The sequence below is a fragment of the Sorex araneus genome, chromosome 3 (assembly GCF_027595985.1).
Source record: "Sorex araneus isolate mSorAra2 chromosome 3, mSorAra2.pri, whole genome shotgun sequence".
Classification (NCBI taxonomy): domain Eukaryota; kingdom Metazoa; phylum Chordata; class Mammalia; order Eulipotyphla; family Soricidae; genus Sorex; species Sorex araneus.
The window spans coordinates 118,750,850-118,758,722 of NC_073304.1; positions in this window are offsets into that span (position 1 = coordinate 118,750,850).

Genomic DNA, 7,873 nt, shown 5'->3' on the forward strand with positions numbered 1-7,873 from the left:
GATGCTTGCCTTGTATGCAGCTGACCCGTTCGATCCCTGGCATCCCATATGGTCCCTGAGCCTGCCAGGAATGATTCCTGAGCACAGAGCCAGGAGTAACCCCTGAGCACTGCTAGGTGTGCCAATAAAAAAAAAGAAAAAAAGATGAATTGCCAAAAGGGTAAATATGATATAGGGGAGGAGCAAAAAAAGAAGAAATATAGAAATATGACAACCAGAAGCTGAGTCTTATGACCCCTCACCCCCGCGCCCCTAGAAGGGCTAGTAGCTCATTGCTGCCCCTCACCTTCACTGCCCCCTGCCTGAACACCGCAGGGGCTTTCTAAAGAGCCTCAGTCTTATCAACCACTGTGCCCAGCGAGGTCGCCACCATCTCCACCTGCATCTGACAAATGCATCTGACTCAGGTTAAGTAACTTCCTCGAGGCCCCAGAGACAGGGCCAAGAATCCAGGCCCTGACTGCGACCAGCGCTGGGAGCCCAGCGGACCGGTGGCCCCCGTGGGCTGCCCAGCTGCGTCCACGGGGCGGACAGCAGGGGACCCAGCGCAGCTCCGGCGCGCCCAGGGCCTGGGGCTGGAGGACGGAGGGTGGCAGCGGGGGGGTCGGGGCCCGGCCGGCCGTGCGTGCCAGGACGTGCCTGCCGGGTCGCCCGGCTCTCGCCAGCCTCCCTGGAAGCCAGCACGGGGGCCTGGAGGCCGAGCGGTGGGGGCGGGCGCTCAGCGGGGTCGGCCCCTGCCCGCAGCGCCCGCACACAAGGCCCCGGGCACGTCCCGCGATTGCCCCATCGGCCGCATCCGCTCGCGCCGGCCCGCACGTTGCAGCCGGGCCGGCCCCTCCCGCCAGCGGAGACCAGGGCCAGGCCGTCCCCGGCGGCCCATTAGCGCGGCGGCCAGCGCGGCCCAGACACCTCTGGGGGCTGCCCTTTGCTCCGGCGGCCCGCGCGCGCGGGAGGGGACTGGGCAAGCGGGCTCTGCAGGGCAGGAAACTGGGCCGCCTTCTGCCGCGCAGGCTGGGCGCCGGGGCCTGCAGAAGGGTGTTCTGGGGGCATCCGTGCACCCGAGGGGGCTGGGCCGCCCTCCCTGCCGAGTTTGCTGGACTCTCCCGCCCCCAGGCCAGACACGGGGGCAGCCACAGCCCTGTCGTCTACCGCTCTCCGGGGCTGCCAGGTGGATGTGGCAAGGAGGCAGAGTGTGTGCCAGGCCCAGGTGAGGCAGGAGGCCCTGAGGCAACCCCAAAAACAGATGAAAAACAAAACAAAAAAAATAGAATTAAAAGAAAAACGAAGAAGGAAGGAAAGAAGCAGGCTCTGAAGAAAGGGCGTGGTGAGGGTTGCCCTGAAGACTGATATTTGGCACTTAGGGCCACCTTGGGTGTGGCTCAAGGACTTGGGCAAACTCCCCTGACCACTCTGGGGAGAGCCGCCAGGAGTTAGGAAAACACAGCACAAGGCAGGCTTTGAACTCCCGAGGAGCAAGAGCTTTCCACCTGAAGCACACTCCCTCTATTATCAAGTCATTTTTTAAATTTATTTTCTTTTGGAACTGACTCCTGGCTCCGTGCTCACGGGTCACTCCCGGTGGGACATGGGGGACCACATGGGGTGCTGAGGATCAACTCTGGGCCAGCTGCACACAAGGCAAGCACCTTACCCATTATGCTATCTCTCTGGCCCCCAAGCTGCACCCCCCTTTGGGTCACACCTGGCAGTGCTCAGGGGTTACTCCTGGCTCTGCACTCAGGAATTACTCCTAGTTGTGCTCAGGGGACCATATGAGATGCCAGGGATCGAACCCAGGTCGGCCACGTGCAAAGCAAGCATCCTCCCCACTGTACTATTGCTCCGCTCCTCCCACCCCAAATTCCCTCTTGAACTGGTGGTAAGTCCCTGTGTCTTCCCAGCTGGATCCTCACCCTCCCTGGACCAGGCTTCCTCACTGCGACTCCCCCGCGCCATCAAGCCCCAGCACTGTACACTGAAGAGTGTCAGACTTTTCCCCACATACCGCACAGCTCCTAGACTCTGTCCTGCTCCTGCTGTTCCTTCAACCCCAGCTGCTCTTCTCTATACTCCTGAGATGTGGGCCCCTTCTCATACAGAGAACACCCCAGTGTCGCCTGCACAGAGTGGGTGCCCTGGCTAAAGTCCTGTACTCTGTCTCAGACCTTCTAGTCCTTTCCCCAGCTCCTGGTGCATGTTGGGCTGGAGCGATAGCACAGTGGGTAGGGCGTTTACCTTGCATGCGGCCGACCCAGGTTCGATTCCTCTGCCCCTCTCGGAGAGCCCGGCAAGCTACCGAGAGTATCTCACCCACATGGCAGAGCCTGGCAAACTACCCATGGCATATTCGATATGCCAAAAGCAGTAACAACAAGTCTCACAATGGAGACGTTACTGGTGCCCGCTTGAGCAAATCGATGAGCAATGGGATGACAGTGACAGTGACTGGTGCATGTCTAGAGGTAAAGTTCTTCTCTCTGCTGGACCGGAAGCTCCGGGAGAGAGTCCAGGTCTACTTTCTACAGTCCACATCCCTGGCACTTACCAAAGGGCCGGGCACCTAGTGAGACTCACCATGAGCCTTGGAGCTGGAGAGAGAGGATGAGGGTGAAGGTGCTCCTATGGCCTCTGGCCAGCCCCTGCTCAATCCCTGGCCCCACACGGTCCCCCGAGCACTGCAGGGAGTAACTGTGAAGCGCAGAGCCAGGAGGAACCTCTGAACACTGCCCCTCGCAAAGCCCCAAATAAATAAATATTTCTGGCGTGACTGGTTAGCAAAACACTGTCTTATGGGGGACCGAGGTAAACGATGGCACTGACAGTGTCATACCTGCGATACTTGGCTGGCTCTCTGCCAAGAAGGAAAAACATTCTGACGGGCACCTAGAGAAGTGCAAAGACAAAGGGAAGCGGTGCCAGGCCAGAGCCATAGAACAGTGGTTGGGGGGGTGCCTTACACGCAGCTGACCTGGGTTCAATCTCCAGCACCTCATTTGGTTCCCTGAGCTCGCCAGGAGAAATCACTGAGTGCGAGCCAAGAGAAAACCCTGAGCACCACTGAGCATGTCCCCCAAACTAAAATAAATAAATAAATAAAGTGAATGGGGGCGGGGGACATACACCTCTAGATAAAGGCAGATAAGTCTGGGGTGTGGGGAAAACCAAGACCGTGTGCGCCGTGCATGTCCCTGCCGAGTGGCACACCGACACAGGCTCGCTTTCTTGTCTGGCTGGAAGCAGAGCTAGCACAGCAGCCAGGGCACCTGCCTTGCATGCAGCTGGCCCAGGTTTATTCCCGGCACCCCATATGGTCCCCAAGCCCACCGGGAGTGATGCCTGAGCACAGAGCCAGAAGTAGTCCATGAGCACAGCTGGACGTGCCGCCCCCCAAAAAAACAAAATAAGTACGTAAATAATTTTTAATGTTTTAAGTTTTAAAAATTAAAAATAAAGAAAAGCAGGCTTGGACATCGGCTCCTTGGGGGTCTTCTCTGACCCGCCCTTTCAGAAGGAGCAGCCTTTGAACCCGCTCCCAGATGCCCTGCCCACCAGCTGCTGCTGGTTCAGCCCAGCAGCCCAGCCCTGGGGGCAGCAGGATGGGCGCAAGCCCCCGTGTGGACCTCCTGAGGACACAAAGACAGCAGCACTGGCACGGCTGGGCCGCCTCCCTCCCCCCGCAGGTGACACGGCTGTGGGTGGCCTTGGGTGATCAGCAATGCCCAAGCGTGCCTGGAAGCTGGGCCTTCCTGCAGGTCAGCCCTGCCAGCTCCTTCCGGCCTCAGCGCTGTTGCAAGCAGCCAGTGGGGGCAGCTTCTCACTGCTGTTGTGGCGCCCAGCGAAGTTCTCGTGCAACATTTTATCCTTTTTTGCAGTGGTTTGAATGCCACACATAGCGGTGCTCAAGACTTATTCCAAGCTAGGATAACTCCTGGCAGACTCAGAGGATCACCTGAGGTGCCAGGGATCCATCAAGGCAAAGCGCCCTACCTGCTGTGTCATGGCCCGTCTGATGCAACTCGGTGTGAGCAAAAAGTCTCTGGCTCACCCACACGCTCCTCTGTACCACTGTCTCGTGGGACTGGAAGGGCACAATGCAGATGGACAGGGAGGACCACGGGAGAGGAAGGAAGAGTGGCACAGGGCTCGGGGTCAATGTCTGAACGTCTGTTCCCATGGGGCCTCTCATTATGCTGGTCAGGAAGCAGAAAAGAGCTCAATCCTCTGTTTGGTCTCTGCCCTGCCCCACCAGGAAAATCCTGAGGTGCTGTCAGGGCGGACCTTCCATTCTGGAGTTACCCCACGTTCGATGGTTCAATGAGTCCGAGTTCACACCCACCAGCCCTGTGACCCTGAACTGGCTGACTCTGCTCCTCTGTGCCTCAGTTTCCCTCATACTTTAGTTAGTGCACGGCCAGAGTTCAGAGGAGGTGCTAAGACCGCCCCGTGGTTCTACCACCTGTGCTCTGATTACTGCTGACGTTGCTGGGATAATCCCACAGGGCTGCCGTAAAGATGAAATGAGGTCATGCATGTCGAGCAAATGCCATAAGTTTTTCCTCGTTTTACTGAAGATAAGAAGATGGAGTGCAGATCTTGGTCACTGAGATGCAGTGGGGTTAGCAGCGCAGTTGCTAATGACTTCCTATTGGACCCTCTGTTGCCCAGCCAGTGAGTGGGTCAGTGGCATTACCCAGTTGCTTTTTGCTGAGCTGTCGGGTGATGCCAAACACTGCCTCAAGCCCATGGAAGCCAGCTCTGCCTGGCCAGCTTTCCCCACACTTCTCCTGGCCGCTGTGACAGACCCAGAGCTCTGGGCCAAGTGTCAGGCCCACTGCAAAATACAGTGGAACTTTACCTGACCCCTGGCTCGGTCCCAGCCAGAAGTACATTGGCTGCAACTTTAACCAAGCTAAAGCAACCGTGGAGGTGGAGGAGGAAGGAAGACTCAGACCACCCAGCAGATAACCCCCGTCCTCGTTGGCCTCCTTAGTACTTGTGCTCGGTTGTGCTAAGTAATACTGTTTCCAGTTGGAAAGTTGAGTTTTTGGGGGTTTGGGGGGGTCGCCACATCTGGTGGTGCTCAGAGCTTCCTCTGCTTAGGGATCACTTATGGTGAGGTTCAGGGATGCGAGGGACCAACCCCCACTTGGCTGTGTATAAGGCAAGTGCATTACCCACTGTGCTCTGTCTCTCTGGCCCCAATTCTGAAGCTGTTTCTATTTACTTATTTACCTTGGGGTGAGGGTTCTTGGGGCTTACTCCTGGCTCTGGGCTCAGGAATCATTCCTGGTGGGGTGCCGAGGATCAAGCCGGGTCGGCTGTGTGCAAGGCAAGCCTGCCGAACTACACTTTCACCCAGGAAGCTGATTTTAAAAGCAAAGACTTACTTAATTCTGAGCCTAGGATTTGCAGAGGAGGGGAGAGAACTGGTGCCCTCTGTGTCAGCACCCCCAAACCCCATCTGACTCTGCCTCCTCCCTCCACGCTGATCTGTAGGGACCTTCTACAAACCAGGCAATCCTTTATGCTCAGGTGGGCACCAGCTGAACTGTCGAGAAAGGGCCATCTGCAATGGCAGCGGCTCTTCAAAAGGAAGCTGGCCGATGTGAGTGCGGGTGTGGCTGTGTGGGTGTGTCCAACCGGCCAGGGCAAGGAGAGCCTCATGCCTCTGCTTTGCAGGCTGACTTGACTCCCCACAGGAAGGTCCCAGCAAGTGTAGCCAGCACAGCCCCCTGGGAGAGGCCACTGTCCTAGACTAGGAGGACTCGGGCTACCCCTCCCCAAGCTGGTGTTAGCATTCAGCAGAGTGCCACCAGCAGAAAGAAGCAAGGAAAAGAAAAAGCGTGGGAGCCCCGTGGGGTTTTTGGTGCTGGGTTACTTCCCCTCACATCGGTAATTCAGTCAGTGCTGACACACCCTAGATGGGGCCTTTATTCCATTCAGAAGTTCCCAAAAAATGTAGCCAAGTCAAATTTGAGTGTGGGCTGGCCATCAGATGGTACCTTGGAACTCTACTTTGTTTTCTCAAAGGCGAGACTGAGATTGGGATGTGATTACAGAAAATAGCCCATTCCTAGGAAATTCATAATCAGCTCTACGAGGGCAAGTGGTGCCAGCAACATCTCAGACAGCCAACCCCATCCAAACAAAACGAATAAGCAAAAATATGTTAATGGTCACTGAATCTAGGTGGAAGGTATCTAGGATTTTAGCTTGTTATTTTTGCAACTTTTTTGTGGATTTGAAACTTTCTCAGTGAAACATTAGAGAGAAATATATATATGTGTGTGTGTGTATATATATATATATATGTATATTGTCTTTATGGGTCACACCCACCGATGCTCAGGGGTTACTCCTGGCTCTGCACTCGATAATTACTCCTTGTGGTACTCAGGGGAACCATATGGGATACCGGGGATTATCTGGGTCGGCTGTGTGCCAGGCAAACGACATCCCTGCTGTACTATCACTCTGACCCTGGGAGAAACATTTAAATTAAATACTTATTGCAGGCGAAGCCAGATGGTCCAGAGTTCAGTATGCTCTAACTGAATTATATAGGATGGTGTGCAGGGCTGAGGCTCTGAGAATCAAAGAGAAGCGATTTGGGACTGGGACTCAGGTGGGAGGGGGGGAACGGGCACACCCAGTGGTGCTCAGGGCTCACTACTGGCTCTGTGCTCAGGGGCCACTTCGGGTGGGGCTCAGGGGATCATATGAGGTGCCGGGGATTGAACCCAGGTCGACTGCATATAAGGCGCCAAAACCAACCGTTTTTTTAAATTTTTTTTCTTGTTTTATTTTTGTTTTGGGGTTACACCCAGCAATGCTGAGGGGTTACTCCTGACTCTGCACTCAGGAATTACTGCTGGCAGTGCATGTGGGGTATCTTATGGGATGTCAGGGATCGAACCCAGGTTGGCCATGTGCGAGCAAGCACCTTCCCTGCTGTGCTATCACTCCAGCCCCAGAACCAACCATTTCAAAAGCATGTACAACCCATCTGTCCAGTATGTGGCACTGGTAGTTAAAAGTCCTTCCGATTCAGTCCGGAGGGGTCTCCTTCTGGAAACTGGAAGATCCTGGTCCACTCCACTGTTAAATTGTACAATTGTTAGTTTCTTTGTTGGAGGGAGAGGCTGGGGGCCACACCCGCTGGTAGTCTGGGGCTACTCCCGATTCTGTGCTGCAGGCTTCACCTGGCAGTGGTCTGGGGCCAGTGCTGGGATTGAACCATGGCCACCAGCTTGTGAAGCGTGCTCTCAGCCCCTGGGCACCAGCCAGAACCCAACCACAGCGGCCGTTCCAAAGCCCTGCTCTGAGCAAAGTCCTGCGGCTCCAGGGCAGGTGTTGCTCCCCTACCTGCAATCTGACACCCGGGAGAAGGAAGCTTTGGCTCTTACTGAGGCAGTTGGGGCTCGGATCATGGCACGCCCCAATTACACATGTTGAAATCCAAGCCCCCAGCACATCTGCATGTGGCCGGATTGGGGAGAGAGTCCCTGCATATGGCATTAGTTACGATGAGCTCCATAGAGTGGCCCAGTACAAAAGGACTGTGTCAGGACTGGTAGCACAGTGGGTAGGGTGCTTGCCTTGCACACGACTGACTGGGGTTCGATCCCCAGCATCTCATATTTTTCCCCAAACCCACCAGGAATTTCCCCTGAGTGCAAAGTCAGGATGAAGCCTTGAGCACTGCCGGTGTGACCCTCCAAAACAAGCAAACAACAAAATGACTGGTGTTTTATAAATAGGGGAAATTGGGGTGCAGGGCGCAATAGGCATGCAAGGGAGAAGGCCATGTGATGGGAAAGGTGGGGACTGGAGTGATGCTTCGATAAGCCCAAGAGAGTGGGAGACTCTGAGT